Below are 24,512 nucleotides of genomic sequence, written 5' to 3'. Positions count from 1 at the left end.
AGCTTGAGAACCACTGCTCTAAGGGGTTAGAGGAAGCTTGAGAACCACTGCTCTAAGGGATTAGAGGAAGGCTGAGAACCACTGCTCTAAGGGATTAGAGGAAGCTTGAGAACCTCTGCTCTAAGGGATTAGAGGAAGCTTGAGAACCACTGCTCTAAGGGGTTAGAGGAATGCTGAGAACCACTGCTCTAAGGGATTAGAGGAAGCTTGAGAACCACTGCTCTAAGGGGTTAGAGGAAGCTTGAGAACCACTGCTCTAAGGGGTTAGAGGAAGCTTGAAAACCACTGCTCTAAGGGGTTAGAGGAAGCTTGAGAACCACTGCTCTAAGGGGTTAGAGGAAGCTTGAGAACCACTGCTCTAAGGGATTAGAGGAAGTTTGAGAACCACTGCTCTAAGGGATTAGAGGAAGCTTGAGAACCACTGCTCTAAGGGGTTAGAGGAAGCTTGTGAACCACTGCTCTAAGGGATTAGAGGAAGTTTGAGAACCACTGCTCTAAGGGATTAGAGGAAGCTTGAGAACCACTGCTCTAAGGGGTTAGAGGAAGCTTGAGAACCACTGCTCTAAGGCGTTAGAGGAAGTTTGAGAACCACTGCTCTAAGGGATTAGAGGAAGCTTGAGAACCACTGCTCTAAGGGATTAGAGGAAGCTTGAGAACCACTGCTCTAAGGGATTAGAGGAAGGTTGAGAACCACTGCTCTAAGGGATTAGAGGAAGCTTGGGAACCACTGCTCTAAGGGGTTAGAGGAAGCTTGAGAACCCCTGCTCTAAGGGGTTAGAGGAAGGTTGAGAACCACTGCTCTAAGGGATTTGAGGAAGCTTGGGAACCACTGCTCTAAGGGATTAGAGGAAGCTTGGGAACCACTGCTCTAAGGGATTAGAGGAAGCTTGAGAACCCCTGCTCTAAGGGATTAGAGGAAGCTTGAGAACCCCTGCTCTAAGGGATTAGAGGAAGCTTGAGAACCACTGCTGTAAGGGATTAGAGGAAGGCTGAGAACCACTGCTGTAAGGGATTAGAGGAAGCTTGAGAACCACTGCTGTAAGGGATTAGAGGAAGCCTGAGAACCACTGCTCTAAGGGATTAGAGGAAGCTTGAGAACCACTGCTCTAAGGGATTAGAGGAAGGCTGAGAACCACTGCTCTAAGGGATTAGAGGAAGTTTGAGAACCACTGCTGTAAGGGATTAGAGGAAGCTTGAGAACCACTGCTCTAAGGGATTAGAGGAAGGCTGAGAACCACTGCTCTAAGGGATTATAGCAAGGTTGAGAACCACTGCTGTAAGGGATTAGAGGAAGCTTGAGAACCACTGCTCTAAGGCATTAGAGGAAGGCTGAGAACCACTGCTCTATGGGATTAGAGGAAGGTTGAGAACCACTGCTTTAAGGGATTAGAGGAAGGTTGAGAACCACTGCTTTAAGGGATTAGAGGAAGGTTGAGAACCACTGCTCTAAGGGATTAGAGGAAGCTTGAGAACCACTGCTCTAAGGGATTAGAGGAAGCTTGAGAACCACTGCTCTAAGGGATTAGAGAAAGGCTGAGAACCACTGCTCTAAGGGATTAGAGGAAGGTTGAGAACCACTGCTCTAAGGGATTAGAGGAAGGCTGAGAACCACTGCTCTAAGGGATTAGAGGAAGGTTGAGAACCACGGCTCTAAGGGATTAGAGGAATCTTGAGAACCACTGCTCTAAGGGATTAGAGGAATCTTGAGAACCACTGCTCTAAGGGATTAGAGGAAGCTTGAGAACCACTGCTCTAAGGGATTAGAGGAAGCTTGAGAACCACTGCTCTAAGGGATTAGAGGAAGGCTGAGAAGCACTGCTCTAAGGGATTAGAGGAAGGTTGAGAACCACGGCTCTAAGGGATTAGTGGAAGCTTGAGAACCACTGCTCTAAGGGGTTAGAGGAAGCTTGAGAACCACTGCTCTAAGGGAGTAGAGGAAGCTTGAGAACCACTGCTCTAAGGGATTAGAGGAAGCTTGAGAACTACTGCTCTAAGGGGTTAGAGGAAGGCTGAGAACCACTGCTCTAAGGGATTAGAGGAAGCTTGAGAACCACTGCTCTAAGGGGTTAGAGGAACCTTGAGAACCACTGCTCTAAGGGGTTAGAGGAAGCTTGAGAACCACTGATCTAAGGGATTAGAGGAAGGCTGAGAACCACTGCTCTAAGGGATTAGAGGAAGCTTGAGAACCTCTGCTCTAAGGGATTAGAGGAAGCTTGAGAACCACTGCTCTAAGGGGTTAGAGGAAGCTTGAAAACCACTGCTCTAAGTGGTTAGAGGAAGCTTGAGAACCACTGCTCTAAGGGGTTAGAGGAAGCTTGGAAACCACTGCTCTAAGGGGTTAGAGGAAGCTTGAGAACCACTGCTCTAAGGGGTTAGAGGAAGCTTGAGAACCACTGCTCTTAGGGATTAGAGGAAGTTTGAGAACCACTGCTCTAAGGGATTAGAGGAAGCTTGAGAACCACTGCTCTAAGGGGTTAGAGGAAACTTGAGAACCACTGCTCTAAGGGATTAGAGGAAGTTTGAGAACCACTGCTCTAAGGTATTAGAGGAAGCTTGAGAACCACTGCTCTAAGGGGTTAGAGGAATCTTGAGAACCACTGCTCTAAGGGATTAGAGGAAGGTTGAGAACCACTGCCCTAAGTGGTTAGAGGAAGGTTGAGAACCACTGCTCTAAGGGATTAGAGGAAGCTTGAGAACCACTGCTCTAAGGGATTAGAGGAAGTTTGAGAACCACTGCTCTAAGGGATTAGAGGAAGGCTGAGAACCACTGCTCTAAGGGATTAGAGGAAGCTTGAGAACCACTGCTCTAAGGGATTAGAGGAAGGCTGAGAACCACTGCTCTAAGGGGTTAGAGGAAGGCTGAGAACCACTGCTCTAAGGGATTAGAGGAAGCTTGAGAACCACTGCTCTAAGGGATTAGAGGAAGCTTGATTACCACTGCTCTAAGGGATTAGAGGAAGGTTGAGAACCACTGCCCTAAGTGGTTAGAGGAAGGTTGAGAACCACTGCTCTAAGGGATTAGAGGAAGCTTGAGAACCACTGCTCTAAGGGATTAGAGGAAGGCTGAGAACCACTGCTCTAAGGGATTAGAGGAAGCTTGATTACCACTGCTCTAAGGGATTAGAGGAAGGTTGAGAACCACTGCCCTAAAGGGTTAGAGGAAGGTTGAGAACCACTGCTGTAAGGGATTAGAGGAAGCTTGAGAACCACTGCTCTAAGGGGTTAGAGGAAGCTTGAGAACCACTGCTCTAAGGGATTAGAGGAAGCTTGATTACCACTGCTCTAAGGGATTAGAGGAAGCTTGATTACCACTGCTCTAAGGGATTAGAGGAAGGTTGAGAACCACTGCCCTAAGTGGTTAGAGGAAGGTTGAGAACCACTGCTCTAAGGGATTAGAGGAAGCTTGAGAACCACTGCTCTAAGGGATTAGAGGAAGGCTGAGAACCACTGATCTAAGGGATTAGAGGAAGCTTGAGTACCACTGCTCTAAGGGATTAGTGGAAGCTTGAGAACTACTGCTCTAAGGGGTTAGAAGAAGGCTGAGAACCACTGCTCTAAGGGATTAGAGGAAGCTTGAGAACCACTGCTCTAAGGGGTTAGAGGAAGCTTGAGAACCACTGCTCTAAGGGATTAGAGGAAGGCTGAGAACCACTCCTCTAAGGGGTTAGAGGAAGGTTGAGGACCACTGCTCTAAGGGATTAGAGGAAGCTTGAGAACCACTGCTCTAAGGGATTAGAGTAAGGCTGTGAACCACTGCTCTAAGGGATTAGAGGAAGCTTGAGAACCACTGCTCTAAGGGGTTAGAGGAAGCTTGAGAACCACTGCTCTATGGGGTTAGAGGAAGCTTGAGAACCACTGCTCTAAGGGGTTAGAGGAAGCTTGAGAACCACTGCTCTAAGGGATTAGAGGAAGGCTGAGAACCACTGCTCTAAGGGGTTAGAGGAAGGTTGAGGACCACTGCTCTAAGGGATTAGAGGAAGGCTGAGAACCACTGCTCTAAGGGATTAGAGGAAGGCTGAGAACCACTGCTCTAAGGGATTAGAGGAAGGCTGAGAACCACTGCTCTAAGGGATTAGAGGAAGGCTGAGAACCACTGCTCTAAGGGATTAGAGGAAGGCTGAGAACCACTGCTCTAAGGCGTTAGAGGAAGGCTGAGAACCACTGCTCTGAGGGATTAGAGGAAGGTTGAGAACCACTGCTCTAAGGCGTTAGAGGAAGCTTGAGATCCACTGCTCTAAGGGATTAGAGGAAGCTTGAGAACCACTGCTCTAAGGGATTAGAGGAAGCTTGAGAACAACTGCTCTGAGGGATTAGAGGAAGCTTGAGAAAAACTGCTCTAAGGGATTAGAGGAAGGTTGAGAACCACTGCTCTAAGGGATTAGAGGAAGGTTGAGAACCACTGCTCTAAGGGATTAGAGGAAGGTTGAGAAGCACTGCTCTAAGGGATTAGAGGAAACTTGGGAACCACTGCTCTAAGGGGTTAGAGGAAGCTTGAGAACCCCTGCTCTAAGGGGTTAGAGGAAGCTTGAGAACCACTGCTCTAAGGGATTAGAGGAAGGTTGAGAACCACTGCTCTAAGGGATTAGAGGAAGGCTGAGAACCACTGCTCTAAGGGGTTAGAGGAAGGTTGAGGACCACTGCTCTAAGGGATTAGAGGAAGGCTGAGAACCACTGCTCTAAGGGATTAGAGGAAGGCTGAGAACCACTGCTCTAAGGGATTAGAGGAAGGCTGAGAACCACTGCTCTAAGGGATTAGAGGAAGGCTGAGAACCACTGCTCTAAGGCGTTAGAGGAAGGCTGAGAACCACTGCTCTGAGGGATTAGAGGAAGGTTGAGAACCACTGCTCTAAGGCGTTAGAGGAAGGTTGAGAACCACTGCTCTAAGGGATTAGAGGAAGCTTGAGAACCACTGCTCTTAGGGATTAGAGGAAGTTTGAGAACCACTGCTCTAAGGGATTAGAGGAAGCTTGAGAACCACTGCTCTAAGGGATTAGAGGAAGTTTGAGAACCACTGCTCTAAGGGATTAGAGGAAGTTTGAGAACCACTGCTCTAAGGGATTAGAGGAAGCTTGAGAACCACTGCTCTAAGGGATTAGAGGAAGGCTGAGAACCACTGCTCTAAGGGATTAGAGGAAGGTTGAGAACCACTGCTCTAAGGGATTAGAGGAAGGTTGAGAACCACTGCTTTAAGGGATTAGAGGAAGGTTGAGAACCACTGCTTTAAGGGATTAGAGGAAGGTTGAGAACCACTGCTCTAAGGGATTAGAGGAAGCTTGAGAACCACTGCTCTAAGGGATTAGAGGAAGCTTGAGAACCACTGTTCTAAGGGATTAGAGAAAGGCTGAGAACCACTGCTCTAAGGGATTAGAGGAAGGCTGAGAACCACTGCTCTAAGGGATTAGAGGAAGGCTGAGAACCACTGCTCTAAGGGATTAGAGGAAGCTTGAGAACCACTGCTCTAAGGGGTTAGAGGAAGCTTGAGAACCACTGCTCTAAGGGGTTAGAGGAAGCTTGAGAACCACTGCTCTAAGGGATTAGAGGAAGCTTGAGAACCTCTGCTCTAAGGGATTAGAGGAAGCTTGAGAACCACTGCTCTAAGGGGTTAGAGGAATGCTGAGAACCACTGCTCTAAGGGATTAGAGGAAGCTTGAGAACCACTGCTCTAAGGGGTTAGAGGAAGCTTGAGAACCACTGCTCTAAGGGGTTAGAGGAAGCTTGAAAACCACTGCTCTAAGGGGTTAGAGGAAGCTTGAGAACCACTGCTCTAAGGGGTTAGAGGAAGCTTGAGAACCACTGCTCTAAGGGATTAGAGGAAGTTTGAGAACCACTGCTCTAAGGGATTAGAGGAAGCTTGAGAACCACTGCTCTAAGGGGTTAGAGGAAGCTTGTGAACCACTGCTCTAAGGGATTAGAGGAAGTTTGAGAACCACTGCTCTAAGGGATTAGAGGAAGCTTGAGAACCACTGCTCTAAGGGGTTAGAGGAAGCTTGAGAACCACTGCTTTAAGGGATTAGAGGAAGTTTGAGAACCACTGCTCTAAGGGATTAGAGGAAGCTTGAGAACCACTGCTCTAAGGGATTAGAGGAAGCTTGAGAACCACTGCTCTAAGGGATTAGAGGAAGCTTGAGAACAACTGCTCTAAGGGATTAGAGGAAGCTTGAGAACCACTGCTCTAAGGGATTAGAGGAAGGTTGAGAACCACTGCTCTAAGGGATTAGAGGAAGCTTGGGAAAAACTGCTCTAAGGGATTAGAGGAAGGTTGAGAACCACTGCTCTAAGGGATTAGAGGAAGGTTGAGAACCACTGCTCTAAGGGATTAGAGGAAGGTTGAGAAGCACTGCTCTAAGGGATTAGAGGAAGCTTGGGAACCACTGCTCTAAGGGGTTAGAGGAAGCTTGAGAACCCCTGCTCTAAGGGGTTAGAGGAAGCTTGAGAACCACTGCTCTAAGGGATTAGAGGAAGGTTGAGAACCACTGCTCTAAGGGATTAGAGGAAGGCTGAGAACCACTGCTCTAAGGGGTTAGAGGAAGGTTGAGGACCACTGCTCTAAGGGATTAGAGGAAGGCTGAGAACCACTGCTCTAAGGGATTAGAGGAAGGCTGAGAACCACTGCTCTAAGGGATTAGAGGAAGGCTGAGAACCACTGCTCTAAGGGATTAGAGGAAGGCTGAGAACCACTGCTCTAAGGCGTTAGAGGAAGGCTGAGAACCACTGCTCTGAGGGATTAGAGGAAGGTTGAGAACCACTGCTCTAAGGCGTTAGAGGAAGGTTGAGAACCACTGCTCTAAGGGATTAGAGGAAGCTTGAGAACCACTGCTCTTAGGGATTAGAGGAAGTTTGAGAACCACTGCTCTAAGGGATTAGAGGAAGCTTGAGAACCACTGCTCTAAGGGATTAGAGGAAGGCTGAGAACCACTGCTCTAAGGGATTAGAGGAAGTTTGAGAACCACTGCTCTAAGGGATTAGAGGAAGCTTGAGAACCACTGCTCTAAGGGATTAGAGGAAGGCTGAGAACCACTGCTCTAAGGGATTAGAGGAAGGTTGAGAACCACTGCTCTAAGGGATTAGAGGAAGGTTGAGAACCACTGCTTTAAGGGATTAGAGGAAGGTTGAGAACCACTGCTTTAAGGGATTAGAGGAAGGTTGAGAACCACTGCTCTAAGGGATTAGAGGAAGCTTGAGAACCACTGCTCTAAGGGATTAGAGGAAGCTTGAGAACCACTGTTCTAAGGGATTAGAGAAAGGCTGAGAACCACTGCTCTAAGGGATTAGAGGAAGGCTGAGAACCACTGCTCTAAGGGATTAGAGGAAGGCTGAGAACCACTGCTCTAAGGGATTAGAGGAAGCTTGAGAACCACTGCTCTAAGGGGTTAGAGGAAGCTTGAGAACCACTGCTCTAAGGGGTTAGAGGAAGCTTGAGAACCACTGCTCTAAGGGATTAGAGGAAGGCTGAGAACCACTGCTCTAAGGGATTAGAGGAAGCTTGAGAACCTCTGCTCTAAGGGATTAGAGGAAGCTTGAGAACCACTGCTCTAAGGGGTTAGAGGAATGCTGAGAACCACTGCTCTAAGGGATTAGAGGAAGCTTGAGAACCACTGCTCTAAGGGGTTAGAGGAAGCTTGAGAACCACTGCTCTAAGGGGTTAGAGGAAGCTTGAAAACCACTGCTCTAAGGGGTTAGAGGAAGCTTGAGAACCACTGCTCTAAGGGGTTAGAGGAAGCTTGAGAACCACTGCTCTAAGGGATTAGAGGAAGTTTGAGAACCACTGCTCTAAGGGATTAGAGGAAGCTTGAGAACCACTGCTCTAAGGGGTTAGAGGAAGCTTGTGAACCACTGCTCTAAGGGATTAGAGGAAGTTTGAGAACCACTGCTCTAAGGGATTAGAGGAAGCTTGAGAACCACTGCTCTAAGGGGTTAGAGGAAGCTTGAGAACCACTGCTCTAAGGGATTAGAGGAAGTTTGAGAACCACTGCTCTAAGGGATTAGAGGAAGCTTGAGAACCACTGCTCTAAGGGATTAGAGGAAGCTTGAGAACCACTGCTCTAAGGGATTAGAGGAAGCTTGAGAACAACTGCTCTAAGGGATTAGAGGAAGCTTGAGAACCACTGCTCTAAGGGATTAGAGGAAGGTTGAGAACCACTGCTCTAAGGGATTAGAGGAAGCTTGGGAACCACTGCTCTAAGGGGTTAGAGGAAGCTTGAGAACCCCTGCTCTAAGGGGTTAGAGGAAGGTTGAGAACCACTGCTCTAAGGGATTTGAGGAAGCTTGGGAACCACTGCTCTAAGGGATTAGAGGAAGCTTGGGAACCACTGCTCTAAGGGATTAGAGGAAGCTTGAGAACCCCTGCTCTAAGGGATTAGAGGAAGCTTGAGAACCACTGCTGTAAGGGATTAGAGGAAGGCTGAGAACCACTGCTGTAAGGGATTAGAGGAAGTTTGAGAACCACTGCTGTAAGGGATTAGAGGAAGCCTGAGAACCACTGCTCTAAGGGATTAGAGGAAGGTTGAGAACCACTGCTCTAAGGGATTAGAGGAAGGTTGAGAACCACTGCTCTAAGGGATTAGAGGAAGGTTGAGAAGCACTGCTCTAAGGGATTAGAGGAAGCTTGGGAACCACTGCTCTAAGGGGTTAGAGGAAGCTTGAGAACCCCTGCTCTAAGGGGTTAGAGGAAGCTTGAGAACCACTGCTCTAAGGGATTAGAGGAAGGTTGAGAACCACTGCTCTAAGGGATTAGAGGAAGGCTGAGAACCACTGCTCTAAGGGGTTAGAGGAAGGTTGAGGACCACTGCTCTAAGGGATTAGAGGAAGGCTGAGAACCACTGCTCTAAGGGATTAGAGGAAGGCTGAGAACCACTGCTCTAAGGGATTAGAGGAAGGCTGAGAACCACTGCTCTAAGGGATTAGAGGAAGGCTGAGAACCACTGCTCTAAGGCGTTAGAGGAAGGCTGAGAACCACTGCTCTGAGGGATTAGAGGAAGGTTGAGAACCACTGCTCTAAGGCGTTAGAGGAAGGTTGAGAACCACTGCTCTAAGGGATTAGAGGAAGCTTGAGAACCACTGCTCTTAGGGATTAGAGGAAGTTTGAGAACCACTGCTCTAAGGGATTAGAGGAAGCTTGAGAACCACTGCTCTAAGGGATTAGAGGAAGGCTGAGAACCACTGCTCTAAGGGATTAGAGGAAGTTTGAGAACCACTGCTCTAAGGGATTAGAGGAAGCTTGAGAACCACTGCTCTAAGGGATTAGAGGAAGGCTGAGAACCACTGCTCTAAGGGATTAGAGGAAGGTTGAGAACCACTGCTCTAAGGGATTAGAGGAAGGTTGAGAACCACTGCTTTAAGGGATTAGAGGAAGGTTGAGAACCACTGCTTTAAGGGATTAGAGGAAGGTTGAGAACCACTGCTCTAAGGGATTAGAGGAAGCTTGAGAACCACTGCTCTAAGGGATTAGAGGAAGCTTGAGAACCACTGTTCTAAGGGATTAGAGAAAGGCTGAGAACCACTGCTCTAAGGGATTAGAGGAAGGCTGAGAACCACTGCTCTAAGGGATTAGAGGAAGGCTGAGAACCACTGCTCTAAGGGATTAGAGGAAGCTTGAGAACCACTGCTCTAAGGGGTTAGAGGAAGCTTGAGAACCACTGCTCTAAGGGGTTAGAGGAAGCTTGAGAACCACTGCTCTAAGGGATTAGAGGAAGGCTGAGAACCACTGCTCTAAGGGATTAGAGGAAGCTTGAGAACCTCTGCTCTAAGGGATTAGAGGAAGCTTGAGAACCACTGCTCTAAGGGGTTAGAGGAATGCTGAGAACCACTGCTCTAAGGGATTAGAGGAAGCTTGAGAACCACTGCTCTAAGGGGTTAGAGGAAGCTTGAGAACCACTGCTCTAAGGGGTTAGAGGAAGCTTGAAAACCACTGCTCTAAGGGGTTAGAGGAAGCTTGAGAACCACTGCTCTAAGGGGTTAGAGGAAGCTTGAGAACCACTGCTCTAAGGGATTAGAGGAAGTTTGAGAACCACTGCTCTAAGGGATTAGAGGAAGCTTGAGAACCACTGCTCTAAGGGGTTAGAGGAAGCTTGTGAACCACTGCTCTAAGGGATTAGAGGAAGTTTGAGAACCACTGCTCTAAGGGATTAGAGGAAGCTTGAGAACCACTGCTCTAAGGGGTTAGAGGAAGCTTGAGAACCACTGCTCTAAGGGATTAGAGGAAGTTTGAGAACCACTGCTCTAAGGGATTAGAGGAAGCTTGAGAACCACTGCTCTAAGGGATTAGAGGAAGCTTGAGAACCACTGCTCTAAGGGATTAGAGGAAGCTTGAGAACAACTGCTCTAAGGGATTAGAGGAAGCTTGAGAACCACTGCTCTAAGGGATTAGAGGAAGGTTGAGAACCACTGCTCTAAGGGATTAGAGGAAGCTTGGGAACCACTGCTCTAAGGGGTTAGAGGAAGCTTGAGAACCCCTGCTCTAAGGGGTTAGAGGAAGGTTGAGAACCACTGCTCTAAGGGATTTGAGGAAGCTTGGGAACCACTGCTCTAAGGGATTAGAGGAAGCTTGGGAACCACTGCTCTAAGGGATTAGAGGAAGCTTGAGAACCCCTGCTCTAAGGGATTAGAGGAAGCTTGAGAACCACTGCTGTAAGGGATTAGAGGAAGGCTGAGAACCACTGCTGTAAGGGATTAGAGGAAGTTTGAGAACCACTGCTGTAAGGGATTAGAGGAAGCCTGAGAACCACTGCTCTAAGGGATTAGAGGAAGCTTGAGAACCACTGCTCTAAGGGATTAGAGGAAGGCTGAGAACCACTGCTCTAAGGGATTAGAGGAAGTTTGAGAACCACTGCTGTAAGGGATTAGAGGAAGCTTGAGAACCACTGCTCTAAGGGATTAGAGGAAGGCTGAGAACCACTGCTCTAAGGGATTATAGCAAGGTTGAGAACCACTGCTCTAAGGGATTAGAGGAAGCTTGAGAACCACTGCTCTAAGGCATTAGAGGAAGGCTGAGAACCACTGCTCTATGGGATTAGAGGAAGGTTGAGAACCACTGCTTTAAGGGATTAGAGGAAGGTTGAGAACCACTGCTTTAAGGGATTAGAGGAAGGTTGAGAACCACTGCTCTAAGGGATTAGAGGAAGCTTGAGAACCACTGCTCTAAGGGATTAGAGGAAGCTTGAGAACCACTGCTCTAAGGGATTAGAGAAAGGCTGAGAACCACTGCTCTAAGGGATTAGAGGAAGGTTGAGAACCACTGCTCTAAGGGATTAGAGGAAGGCTGAGAACCACTGCTCTAAGGGATTAGAGGAAGGTTGAGAACCACGGCTCTAAGGGATTAGAGGAATCTTGAGAACCACTGCTCTAAGGGATTAGAGGAATCTTGAGAACCACTTCTCTAAGGGATTAGAGGAAGCTTGAGAACCACTGCTCTAAGGGATTAGAGGAAGCTTGAGAACCACTGCTCTAAGGGATTAGAGGAAGGCTGAGAAGCACTGCTCTAAGGGATTAGAGGAAGGTTGAGAACCACGGCTCTAAGGGATTAGTGGAAGCTTGAGAACCACTGCTCTAAGGGGTTAGAGGAAGCTTGAGAACCACTGCTCTAAGGGATTAGAGGAAGCTTGAGAACCACTGCTCTAAGGGATTAGAGGAAGCTTGAGAACCACTGCTCTAAGGGATTAGGGGAAGGCTGTGAACCACTGCTCTAAGGGGTTAGAGGAAGCTTGAGAACCACTGCTCTAAGGGGTTAGAGGAAGCTTGAGAACCACTGCTCTAAGGGGTTAGAGGAAGCTTGAGAACCACTGCTCTAAGGGATTAGAGGAAGGCTGAGAACCACTGCTCTAAGGGGTTAGAGGAAGGTTGAGGACCACTGCTCTAAGGGATTAGAGGAAGGCTGAGAACCACTGCTCTAAGGGATTAGAGGAAGGCTGAGAACCACTGCTCTAAGGCGTTAGAGGAAGGCTGAGAACCACTGCTCTAAGGGGTTAGAGGAAGGCTGAGAACCACTGCTCTAAGGGATTAGAGGAAGGCTGAGAACCACTGCTCTAAGGGGTTAGAGGAAGGTTGAGGACCACTGCTCTAAGGGATTAGAGGAAGGCTGAGAACCACTGCTCTAAGGGATTAGAGGAAGGCTGAGAACCACTGCTCTAAGGCGTTAGAGGAAGGCTGAGAACCACTGCTCTAAGGGGTTAGAGGAAGGCTGAGAACCACTGCTCTAAGGGATTAGAGGAAGGTTGAGAACCATTGCTCTAAGGCGTTAGAGGAAGCTTGAGAACCACTGCTCTAAGGGATTAGAGGAAGCTTGAGAACCACTGCTCTAAGGGATTAGAGGAAGCTTGAGAACAACTGCTCTGAGGGATTAGAGGAAGCTTGAGAAAAACTGCTCTAAGGGATTAGAGGAAGCTTGAGAACCACTGCTCTAAGGGATTAGAGGAAGGTTGAGAACCACTGCTCTAAGGGATTAGAGGAAGCTTGGGAACCACTGCTCTAAGGGGTTAGAGGAAGCTTGAGAACCCCTGCTCTAAGGGGTTAGAGGAAGGTTGAGAACCACTGCTCTAAGGGATTAGAGGAAGCTTGGGAACCACTGCTCTAAGGGATTAGAGGAAGCTTGAGAACCCCTGCTCTAAGGGATTAGAGGAAGCTTGAGAACCACTGCTGTAAGGGATTAGAGGAAGGCTGAGAACCACTGCTCTAAGGGATTAGAGGAAGCTTGAGAACCACTGCTGTAAGGGATTAGAGGAAGCTTGAGAACCACTGCTCTAAGGGATTATAGGAAGGCTGAGATCCACTGCTCTAAGGGATTAGAGGAAGCTTGAGAACCACTGCTCTAAGGGATTAGAGGAAGGCTGAGAACCACTGCTCTAAGGGATTAGAGGAAGGTTGAGAACCACTGCTCTAAGGGATTAGAGGAAGCTTGAGAACCACTGCTCTAAGGCATTAGAGGAAGGCTGAGAACCACTGCTCTAAGGGATTAGAGGAAGGTTGAGAACCACTGCTTTAAGGGATTAGAGGAAGGTTGAGAACCACTGCTTTAAGGGATTAGAGGAAGGTTGAGAACCACTGCTCTAAGGGATTAGAGGAAGCTTGAGAACCACTGCTCTAAGGGATTAGAGGAAGCTTGAGAACCACTGCTCTAAGGGATTAGAGGAAGGCTGAGAACCACTGCTCTAAGGGATTAGAGGAAGCTTGAGAACCACTGCTCTAAGGGATTAGAGGAAGGCTGAGAACCACTGCTCTAAGGGATTAGAGGAAGGTTGAGAACCACTGCTCTAAGGGATTAGAGGAAGGTTGAGAACCACTGCTCTAAGGGATTAGAGGAAGGTTGAGAACCACTGCTCTAAGGGATTAGAGGAAGGTTGAGAACCACTGCTCTAAGGGGTTAGAGGAAGCTTGAGAACCACTGCTCTAATGGATTAGAGGAAGTTTGAGAACCACTGCTCTAAGGGATTAGAGGAAGCTTGAGAACCACTGCTCTAAGGGATTAGAGGAAGGCTGAGAACCACTGCTCTAAGGGGTTAGAGGAAGCTTGAGAACCACTGCTCTAAGGGGTTAGAGGAAGCTTGAGAACCACTGCTCTAAGGGATTAGAGGAAGGCTGAGAACCACTGCTCTAAGGGATTAGAGGAAGCTTGAGAACCACTGCTCTAAGGGAACTACTGAGTTTTTAGGGATTGGTGGGATGGGGCATCAGTTTGGAAGCTTTGACCTTGGCAAGCTGTTGTCTTTGGGTAATGAAATTGCCAAGAGATCAAAGCGGTAATTGGGAATGAAATGGAGGGGCTTGTTCATCTCATCCAATCTGGTGGATCCTGCTCCCAACTGCCCTTCTGGATGTTTTGAGCAACTGGGAGCTATTAAAGGTGCATGTGGAAGATGGGAGGAAGATGACTTTTGAAGTCCTGCTTTCATCAAGGTGTGCAGGGATTGCAACATTATTTGTAAAGTTCCTGTCAGCTTCTTTATTTCTGCCTGTGGCCAGTCAGGCAGATTGGCTTCCACTTCAATATCTATTGATTTGCATTATTCTTAAAAATGTTGCTGCTAAAACCAGTGAAAGATACCAATACGCTTTAGATGTATTTCTTGGATGTTTGGAGAAGCCTGAAAACCGGCATAATTAGAAGTCTTTCAGGCAGTCCGTAGCCCAAACCTGAGTTTGGTGTATAGGAAGCCATAGCTTATCAGTCGACATCATGAGTAGACACATATGGCACGGCCTGATGTTTTTTAAATTGGAAACCATAGAAGTAAAATCTGTTTCAGGAAACAAATTGTGCAGCATCTACAGTTGCTCCTGGAAACAGTTTTGTGCCAAATTGTAGACAGAGTTCAGTCCTGCAAGTGTGAAGCAGAACCAAAATATCTTGCCAGTCTCTATAGTTAGGGAGGCAGCAGGAGATACCTTTATATTGACCAGGCAGAGAGTCTGGCTGCGAACAATTCGGCTACAGTCTACAGTTTTCTAAGGCCGTTGGGTGCTCTTCTGCGACTGGATGGCATAGAAACCAGAATCATAGAATCATAGAGTTGGAAGGGGCCATACACCTGGAGTACTGTGTGCAGTTCTGGAGGCCTCACTTCAAGAAGGACATAGATAGGAAGGGGCGGAGACATGGCACTTGGATAGCTCGAATACTTCGAGCTCCTGTTCCACTGACGGTCAATCGCTGCTGTGATTGACAGAATCGAGCTTTGGGTACGCAAACCCACCCACCATCTTCTCAGGAATTCCTTGTGAATCTCTGGGGCCTCTCTGTTCCGCAGGGAAATTAATATTCCCTGGAACGCAAGCTCAGTGTGCACAGGGTCCAGTAAGTGCCGTCCGCCATCTTAAAATCTTTTTCTCTTCTTTCAACTCTTCAATCTTCAAAGCTCTTATTTCAATCTACAAAGCTAATTGGATACTACCCTGCAAGACTTTCGACTCAGCACAACTTCGGAGTGAAAACATCTGGTAGACATCAGATCGAGCTTATAAACCGTGAGTGGGGTTTCCCCCGGCACCTTCTCCTCTGGAACAAACTCTCGGCGTGAAAAGCTGCTTTCTTTAATTTAAGCAAGCTAGAGTGACAGGAAGATAAGCGAATCTACTTTGACCCTCTACTACGATTTACTGCAACTGTGAACGGAGGGGGAGACATCAATCAACGCATAAAGACGCAAGTATTTTCTCTTCTTCTTTTCCCCCGTCTCTGGCTCTGCTTGAAGCCACCTTGATATGAGGCAGGCCAATTTTCTTTTCTAAGTAGAAGAAGGACTTAAAATAATTCATACTAATTAGCAATAGCTCTTACGGCATTTGTTTTGGTTTTCGGTGATAAGAGCCGTGGGTGAGAAGATCTCGCGAGAATTCTGTTCCAGTACGAGACATTGCTTTAATACCAAAATAGACTGTTGCTCTTCGTTAGGACTCCGTAGGACCTCTACTGGTTATTCGCAAAATTGCCTACAATATGTCCATGCTAAAGAAATTTGCTTATTTATTGGAGATACAGACCCAAGATCTGAAAGCATATATAGATGGCTCGCTTAAAGATATGCTCAAGGAGTTCAAGGGCGGCAAGGAAGAATTCTCTAACAGGAATGATGAATCAATAATAGTGGCTGATGATAGCTCTAAACAAGGTGGGAAATTACCAGCAGAAGAGAAATTTGAAATTATGGAGATTGAAACGGGGATGTCGGAGCTTTGCTGCCTAGATAAGGACTCCCTACCTAAGAAGACATACAGCCACTCCAAAGCAACAGTATACAAGAACCAATCAAAAGATATATGGATCTGCTGTGAAAGTAATCGATTGAAAGGAGCTTCTTGGAAAAAAACTGTACTGATATTGGAGCCCAGGAGGTACAACTGTTTCAAGATTCACCGATGTATACTCTGAGGGAAAGACTACAACTGCACTCTTTAAGCCAAAGGCCAACTGGACAGAACATGGGTCAGTGGGAACAACAGGATGTGGCAGGCCTCGATATGAGACCCCCTTAAGAAGCTTAGGGAACGGAAATGAAACACAGTGGTTGAAATTCTTTTCCTCCTTCTGCTTTTTTCCGTAGCCATATAGGCAAGCTGAATTTGAATTAACATATCTCTGTAGTGATTCTCAGCTTAAACTTAAAGCATAACTAACAGGAGGCACCTAACTGAGGAGTGTCAGGATTGTTAGAAAACCCTGTCATAAATTAGCCTGAGTTCCTCCATGACAGTTAGATTGCTTGGTGCCTGGGAGCTCCAGGTCCTATATCATGCTAACTAGTTAAAAGTGAAACTATGTTATTGTAGCCATTATCTCTGAATGTGCTTTTTCGTGAGGCCTCTCAGCTGGGTCTTATCTAAGTCTGAAGACAGCCAAGGACATGTGAAAGTAACACTGTTTCTAATTGCATTTGGCTCCTCTCTCTGCCTCCCCTCCCTTGGGAACTTTCAAGTTTTGGGCGGGAGAATTGTATTGATAAGAAGAAGCAAATCCGGCCCCAGGCAGATTTGACTTCGCTAGTCTAAGATGTATGAAGTGCTTCTCAATAAAACTTTCTATTTCTAAGAAGTTGGTTGTGAGTCCTTGCAACGTCTGACAAGGAGGTGTAAATGTAACTAACGAAAACTTTATTTTACAAACTAATGAAGACTCTATTTTATCATTTTTTGAATTTAATAATGTACACTTATATAGCTTACAACCTTAACAACCTATATATATATATATATTTTCTTTTTCCGTACAACTAAGTAGGCTTTTATTTTTTATTTTTTATTTTCCCTAGTGGAAATGAGGATGGCTCTAAGACCACATTAGGTATAAATTGTTTATGATTGTTAAAATTGTTAAAAACTATGCAAACAAATGTTGAAACGATGGTAACAAAGTAGCCTTTTCTTTTTAAATGTGGTGGAAACGTGAAAAAGTTTATAAGCTTTGGGTAAAAGTTTATAATATTGTAGCCATGTGGAGTCTTATAATCTTAAATGAAGAGAAGAGGCTTTTCAAGAACAATGGGGCCCTCCATCCTCTGAGGCTAGAAAGGCTCCGGCAGCCTTGCTCTCGCAGCTCCTCCTTGGCCGTCGTCTTTTTGGGAGATCCATTTCTGACAGGCACAGAAGAACTCGTCTCGGCACCAGGCTGGAAAGGGAAAGGCTCCCAAACACAGCAGCCGGGTGACAAGAACCCCCAGAGCATCCACACCGTCCCCCCCCTGGCCTCCCACCCTTCAGTGTCCACCTACAGAGGACGGCTGCCAGTAGGGGGGGCCTCATTTCTCCCCCCCCCCCCCAATGCAAGCTGCATCCCAGATGGCTGTGCCCTTGTTTTTAGGTGTTTCAAATGCTCTGTCTCACTAAATTAGGCTGGAAATGGCTTGTGTCCCTGCCTGCCTTTACCAGGGTGCCACACATGATTGTAGCCCCATGTTCTGGCTTGAAAAGGTCATTATGTGGGACTGTCATTCAGGTTTGGGCGAAGGATTTGGGGGGCCCTAGCAGAGCAGAATGAGGGCAGGAGCAGCCCAACTGGGGGCAGAGGAGCCCCCCAGGTGGACAGGGGTGTCCCTCTGAGTGTCCTCAAAGAGGGAAAAGGGGGAACGTGAAAGGCTACGGCCCTGTTCTGTGGGGAAAGGCACCGTGTGGGACCCCTGGAAGTGCCTATAGCATGTGCTCTATGTGCTACTTCAGGAAACCGGCCCTGCTGTCATTCAGTGTGTCAGGACTACCGTCTTAGATCATATTTATTGAACTGTTTATCGATCTACCCCTCCTATTGCTGGAATGAACATCCATAAAAAATATTCTGTTTAAGCGACAAGATGTGAATCTTGTTTGCAGATCAATAATTGGGCCGTGAGTCTGCTTAGCCTGCAGAAAGTCCCAGGCTCAGACCCACCCCACACCCCCCATGAACGGATTGTGGATGAGAAAGACCTTGGAGGGAGAGCCTGAGTAGATGCTGCGGACCTAGCAGGCCCAAGGACCTAAATCAGGCTGAGGCAGCTTCATGTCTTTAAGTGAAGAAAGAAGAGAATATGGACTAAACTCTGCTGTGGTCTTCTGTAGTGAAATGATTAAATTCTGTAATTATGTGAACTGGATTTCCAAAAGAGCATTGAAATGCACTGCCTTTTGTAATGGTCACTGGGAAGGGCTAAAGCTAGAGGGAGTAGGAGAAGACAAACTAGATGCTATTTGCAGTGTCCTTATTGACTGTAATCTCACTCAGGCCGTTCTAAAACGAATCTCGCAGGGAACACTCATGTCCTCGGAATATGGCCTTTTGGTGAATTCCAAGGAACAAAATTAATTCCTCATAAAACGAGGTTGCTAGGACAAAAATATTCAGCTTCTGGAATGAACAAAACGTTTTTTTAGAAGAGCTGTGGGAACTCATGGACATGTAGAAGAAGTTTTTATAATACGGTCTTAGGTGAAAACCCACCGGTCATGTAGGAGTTTCTCCGAATGGCTCGTTCCAGCACAAGGATCCAGTTGCACAGCCGGATTCTGAGCCCTGAAGAGTCTAACTTTGGTGCTTCCACTTTCACCATCGGGGTCAATTATAGTCTTAGGTAAGCCATTAAGGCTCATCAAAATACCAAGAACAGTGAGCTCTGCTCAGCCCAAGACACCATGTGGTTGTCACTAAATAGCTCTGCTCAGTCGGTATATCTCCAGATTTGACAGGAGGGGGGGGGGCTATCTTTTGGTTGTAATTCCTGAAAATATAAAAGGGGATCTTAACGTTAATGAATCAAGCATCATCTGCCTTTGGGTGGCCCAACTTCTACACAAAAAGGCTTTCTCCCACCCCCATTTTCAAGTTGTACTTGAACCAATATGGGTGCTATCCAGTGCCTGTTGCCAGGACATGGGGACTCCTAGGGAGCGCTGTTTTCCATGACTCAAAGAACAACACAAACATTCATTTCCTGTGTCATGGATAACATATTATTCTTGACTGTGTTGATTCTCTGACCTGTTGCTCCAGTGCTTCATCAGATCTGATGCTTTTGTGATTTTCCTGGAATTCTCCAGAAACCCACCAAGTACTTTTGAACTCCAAAAAAGACCAGTAGGCAAACTACACCACTTCATTTGGAACTGCTGCCCAGTTCGGAATCTGTATGCCAACCAGATGTTACATGACATACTAGTTACCAAAAACAGACTCACAAAACAGTTATCAGTTCAGTCAAACCAATACTCAGATTTCACCCATATTACTTAATGACCTGGAAATAGTAATATAGCATCCTCTTTCAGAAGTCAAGGTAAAGAAATCCGATGGGTGAGAACATACCGCCACTGGATCAGAAAGCAATAGAGAACAATCGTAGGCAGGTCTACACGTGATCCTTTTCACATCCATTCAATGAGGCTCACCTCCCGCAAAGTGTCGTTAGGGTTGCACTGTTAATTCTGTGGCTCACTTTTAAAGCTTCATCAACATACTCCTGTAAAAAGTAATTTCCAGAGCGAGATTTAAAAAGTAGCCCAAGCTATCTTTAAGCTATTAATGCGATGCATCTTTTCTTTCAAAAACTCAAGAGTACCAAAGGGTTTTTAAAATTGAAATCAATAGGAATGGTAGCTGTATGGACCGATTTCTTCAAAGGTATTTAACGGTGGATAACACCTTAGATAGTAATCAATAAAAAGATGTGTCATTGATGGCTTCTAACAACCCTGTTTAGCACGAAGGGATATCAGGGGCCAAGATCCAGCCCATTCCAGGAGAACGTAGCTGAGGCTAGATGCAGGGCAGCCCCAAAAAGATTTATCTTCCCTGCTAGCATCCAATGACTCTGTGTTTGGTCTGGCAGACCATTGATAACTGTAGCCCTCCACAATATGTATGTATGTATGTATGTATGTATGTATGTATGTATGTATGTATGTATGTATGTATGTATGTATGTATGTATGTATGATCAAATATATAAACCACCCCTGTGCCGTTTTGGGTCAGTTTACAGCATTTAATAGATCCACTGACATTGAAATAATGAAAGAGTTAAAAACCATCCAACAATTGGTGACACCCCTGTGTTGTCCTTCTCCTTCAGAGGCAGGCAGGAAGAGCCATCTGGATTGTAGAGGGGGAGGTACTTGAGGCTGGTATACTCAACTGTAGCTGTAATACATACAACTGTATGTTTATAAGTCTTTATTGAAATGATTGAATATTTTATGCTCTATTTTAAATGTTTTAATGTCTTAAATGTCTAATGTTTGCCACTCTAGGCCTAATTCGGCTGGAAAGATGGCATAGAAATGTTTAAAATAAATAATAATGCTGAAGTGATGAACAGATACCTCACCAAGTGGCTACAGCTACTATCTCAACTTTTAAGGAGGTATTTATTTGTGTGTTTGTTTGTTTATGCTTCAGTTTATACCTCGCCACTCTCATTGTCACCTCATGGTGGCTTACAATATAAAACATGATCACAGTCCCCATAAAACCCCTTTAAACATTAAAACCCATGGGAGCTCCTGGGAATTGGAGTCCATGGACATCTGGAGGGACACATTTTGACTACCCCTGCTCTAATGGCTCAAAAACCTAACTCACCTGTTCCAGCTTGGCCAATGACATGGCTTCATGGGAGTAGCCCCATTATTAACCCCCAGGTTCAACGTAGGGCAACATAAGAGGGGACCCACCGATCTTAAACCCGGTCATTCTCCCCCCCCCCCCCGCCTGGCGGAAGAGCTCCATCTTACAGTCCCTGCGGAACCTGAGTAATTCCGGCAGGGCCCTTAGCTCTTTCGGGAGCTCACTCCACCAGGTTGGGGCCAGGGCCAAAAAAGCCAGAGAACACATATGGTGGAGGAGAGTATTGCCCCCTGTGGTATTCCACATCGGAGCACCAAGGGGGTCAACAACTCCTCCCCCACAGTGACCCTCTGTGTCCGGTTCCAGAGAAAGGAAACCAGCCATTTCAATGCAGTCCCCTAATCCAGTTCCGGCGGGGCAGAGGGCCAACAGTTTGTGATAAACCACATGAAATGTGGCTGACAAGTCTAAAAGTACAAGGTTGGCTGAATTGCTCCGGTCCAGCTGGCACCAGATATCATCCATTAGGGTGACCAGCACAGTCTCCGCCCCGTGGCCAGGATGGAAGCCCGGCTGGTATGGATCTAGAGCCAAAGTTCTCTCCCAAAATGCCAGGAGCTGCTCCGCTGCGTCCCGCTCCACCACCTTGCGCAAGCGGGGCAGGCTGTCCCAGCTCCGGTAGCGGCCACGGCCGGGTGCCGCCATCGCTGGTTCCGCACCCGTTTCAACGGACAGCCCGAGGAGTTCCACGGTTCCCTGATCCAATCTCATCATAAATTTCCCCAATGTCCAAGACCAGTTGATGGGGGGTAAGGGTGGGATGTCAGGATCAGCCCCTCTGATCTCTACCATGATTTGTGGTTGACCAGAGAAACTCCATGTTGGTGTTGTTTGAAGAACCTTTTGTAACCCTTTATACAACCCTGAACTATTTCACACTGCTCAGTGGATCCTTTCATGCTGTGACATTCTTGCAAATGTTGCTCTGTACTTTGTTATCGGAAAGGGAGGGCGCCTGTCAGCCAAGGACAGCTGGCCAGAGACAGTCTGGCAGGAAGCCCAGGATGGCACCTGTGAGAAGGGGTGATTCTAACCTGGGAAAGAGGGGGCAATTGGGCGGGAAGGATGCATTGATAACTGTTTCCTATCCATGTATCGATTAGATTCGACTACAGACGTCAGAGTGTTCAGATCTACTTCCAATAAAGCTTTCTATTAATCCAGTTCCTGGCAAATAGATGGGGAAGAAATGGAGATAGTGACAGATTTCATTTTCCTGGGCTCCAAGATCACTGCAGATGGGGACTGCAGCAAAGAAATTAAAAGACGCTTGCTCCTGGGGGGGAAAGTTATGGCAAATCTAGACAGCATCCTAAAAAGCAGAGACATCACCCTGCCAACTAAACTGCGTCTAGTCAAGGCTATGGTATTCCCAGTTGCAATGTATGGCTGCGAAAGTTGGACCATAAGGAAGGCCGAGCGTCAAAGAATTGAGGCTTTTGAACTCTGGTGCTGGAGAAGACTCTTGCGAGTCCCTTGGACTGCAAGGCGAACAAACCAGTCAGTCCTAGAGGAGATCAGCCCGGACTGCTCCTTAGAAGGCCAGATCCTGAAGATGAAACTCAAATACTTGGCCACCTCATGAGAAGGAAGGACTCCCTGGAGAAGAGCCTAATGCTGGGAGCGATCGAGGGCAAAAGAAGAAGGGGACGACAGAGAATGAGGTGGCTGGATGGAGTCACTGAAGCAGTCGGTGCGAACTTAAATGGACTCCGGGGAATGGTAGAGGACAGGAAGGCCTGGAGGATCATTGTCCAGGGGGTCACAATGGGTCGGACATGACTTCGCATCTAACAACAACAACATTACTCCAGAAGCCTAGCTGTGAGTCTGTCTGCCTTTGACACCTCCAGAACTGCACTCAGTACTCCAGGTGGGGTCTGACTATACAGTGGACTAGGACATCTTGTGATTTTGAAGTGATGCTTCTCTTGATTCAGCCCAAGACTGTATTTGCCTTCTTTACTGCTGCTTCACCCTGTCTGCTTACAGTCTACAGGTACCCCAAGATCTCGTTCTCACCCAGAAGTGTCTCTCCCATCCAGCGAGCCTGCTTCTCATTTGTGTGACCCAGATGTAGAACTCTGCACTTCTCCTTACTGAATTCCGTCTTGTTCTCATTGGCCCACTTTCCCAGCTGTTCAGATCTCGCTGAACTCTGTATCTTCTGGGGTGTTTGCTACTCCTCACCATTTGGTGTCGTCTGGAAATTTACTGAGGAGTCCTGCCAGCCCCTCATCCAGATCACTGATAAAAATGTTGAAGAGTACCAGAGCCAGGACTGAGTCCTGGGGCAGCCCACTGCTCATGCAGAGACTTGGTGGAATGCTTCCCATGACTGGGATGGAGTGATGACTAGATATGACTTGTTCAAAACACCCAGAAAAGATCCAGGAGGAGGAGGAGTGGAGCTGATCGGAGCCTGCCCCTCTTCACCACCACCACCACCACCACCACACCATGCAGGCTGCAGCACTGGGCCCAGCCCGGAGCTGAAACGAAGGGGACAATTTAGCTTCCAAGAGAACACAACGGACTCACAGCGTCCCCTATTTTGGGGCCCTGCTCAACATGCCTGGCCATTGGACGGCACACGGCACTATAGCCCTTGCAAGCTTGTACGAATGGGATCTCTTTGTCTCTCTGCATCTTCACCTGGGAGCTGCCCTCTGGCCCCTCTGCCATCTCTGTATTCTTTCCTCTTCCCCATTCTCCACATGGCATCACCCCTCTCTACAGGCCTCTGCTGCAGAAGCTATGCCCTCAGGCTCCTGTGATCACAATGCCGAATTTTGCTGGCCACTGGAGATTTGGGGGGGGGGAGACACACAGTCTTTAGACTAGTCCCTCTCCTTTTCACAGCAACCTGAATGTGAATTAAATCTGAATAAATTTAAGCAATATCCCTCTTGGGAGACTTATTTAGTGCACAATCTCACGCTTCTATGGCTGGGCAAACTCTGCTGTATTAACCGAATATCCCAACAGTTCCTTGTAAATGAATGGAAAACATTCTTCCTCTGTTCATGCTCTCCTCCTCCTCCTCCTCCTCCTCCTTCCCATTCTACTGTTGCTTCTCCTATACAAGATTTTCATGACTGTAAGCTTCTCAAGTCAGGAACCTACCTTCTACAGATGCACCAAGCTGCTTAAAAATCAAAAAGAAGAGAAACAAAGGAGGGAGGGAGAGAGAGAGAGAGAGAGAGAGAGAGAGAGAGAGAGAGACCTAACTGTCTAAGTGTTCTGTTGTCTTCATTCAATCTGCTGTGGAGGCAAGCAGGGAGGATGTGTGCTGAAAGGAGCAGGAAGTCCCCAATGGAGCCAATGAGGATCCTGAAGGAGACTATTTGACAAACCCCCGGAAGTTCCTAATCTAACTAGGCTAAATTAACACTCCCCCCCCCCCCCGATGCCCCCTGTAGGCCCTGCCCAGATATGCTCGTGAATCGGGCCCCCTTCCCAGCGACAAGCGCCACCCGCGGGAGAGCCGCGATGGACGGGAGGCCCGTTGGGGGTCCGATCCGGGGCCTGGCAGAGCCGCACTGCTGAGGGGCGCCTCCCCACACACCCGCTGCTGTCCGAGCCAGGGGCAAGGCGGCGGAGGGCGCGGCTGGCACCGGAGAGGCCGCCAGGGAACCGCACCAGGCCGGGGGCAGCTCCGGGGCTGCGGCCGCAGCAGGGGAAAGCACGCCGCTTCCTCGGGCTCCCTGGGGAAGGGCCCCGGAACAGTCCCCGCCAGCGGCAAGGCCCCGGGCGGACTCGGCGCGCGGCAGCTCCGGGATCAGGACCCTGGACAGCGCCCGCCCGCCCCGCGCGGCCCCTCTGCCTCGCCGGCCGCTCAAGCCGGGGCCGGGCGGGCGCCTGGGGAGGGGAGGGGAGGGGAGGGGGGAGGGGGCGTGAGGAAAGCGCCCGCCGAGGGACGACCCTGCAGGGA

This window comes from Paroedura picta, chromosome 10, assembly GCF_049243985.1.
Source record: "Paroedura picta isolate Pp20150507F chromosome 10, Ppicta_v3.0, whole genome shotgun sequence".
NCBI lineage: Eukaryota > Metazoa > Chordata > Lepidosauria > Squamata > Gekkonidae > Paroedura > Paroedura picta.
This window is presented reverse-complemented; position numbering follows the sequence as displayed.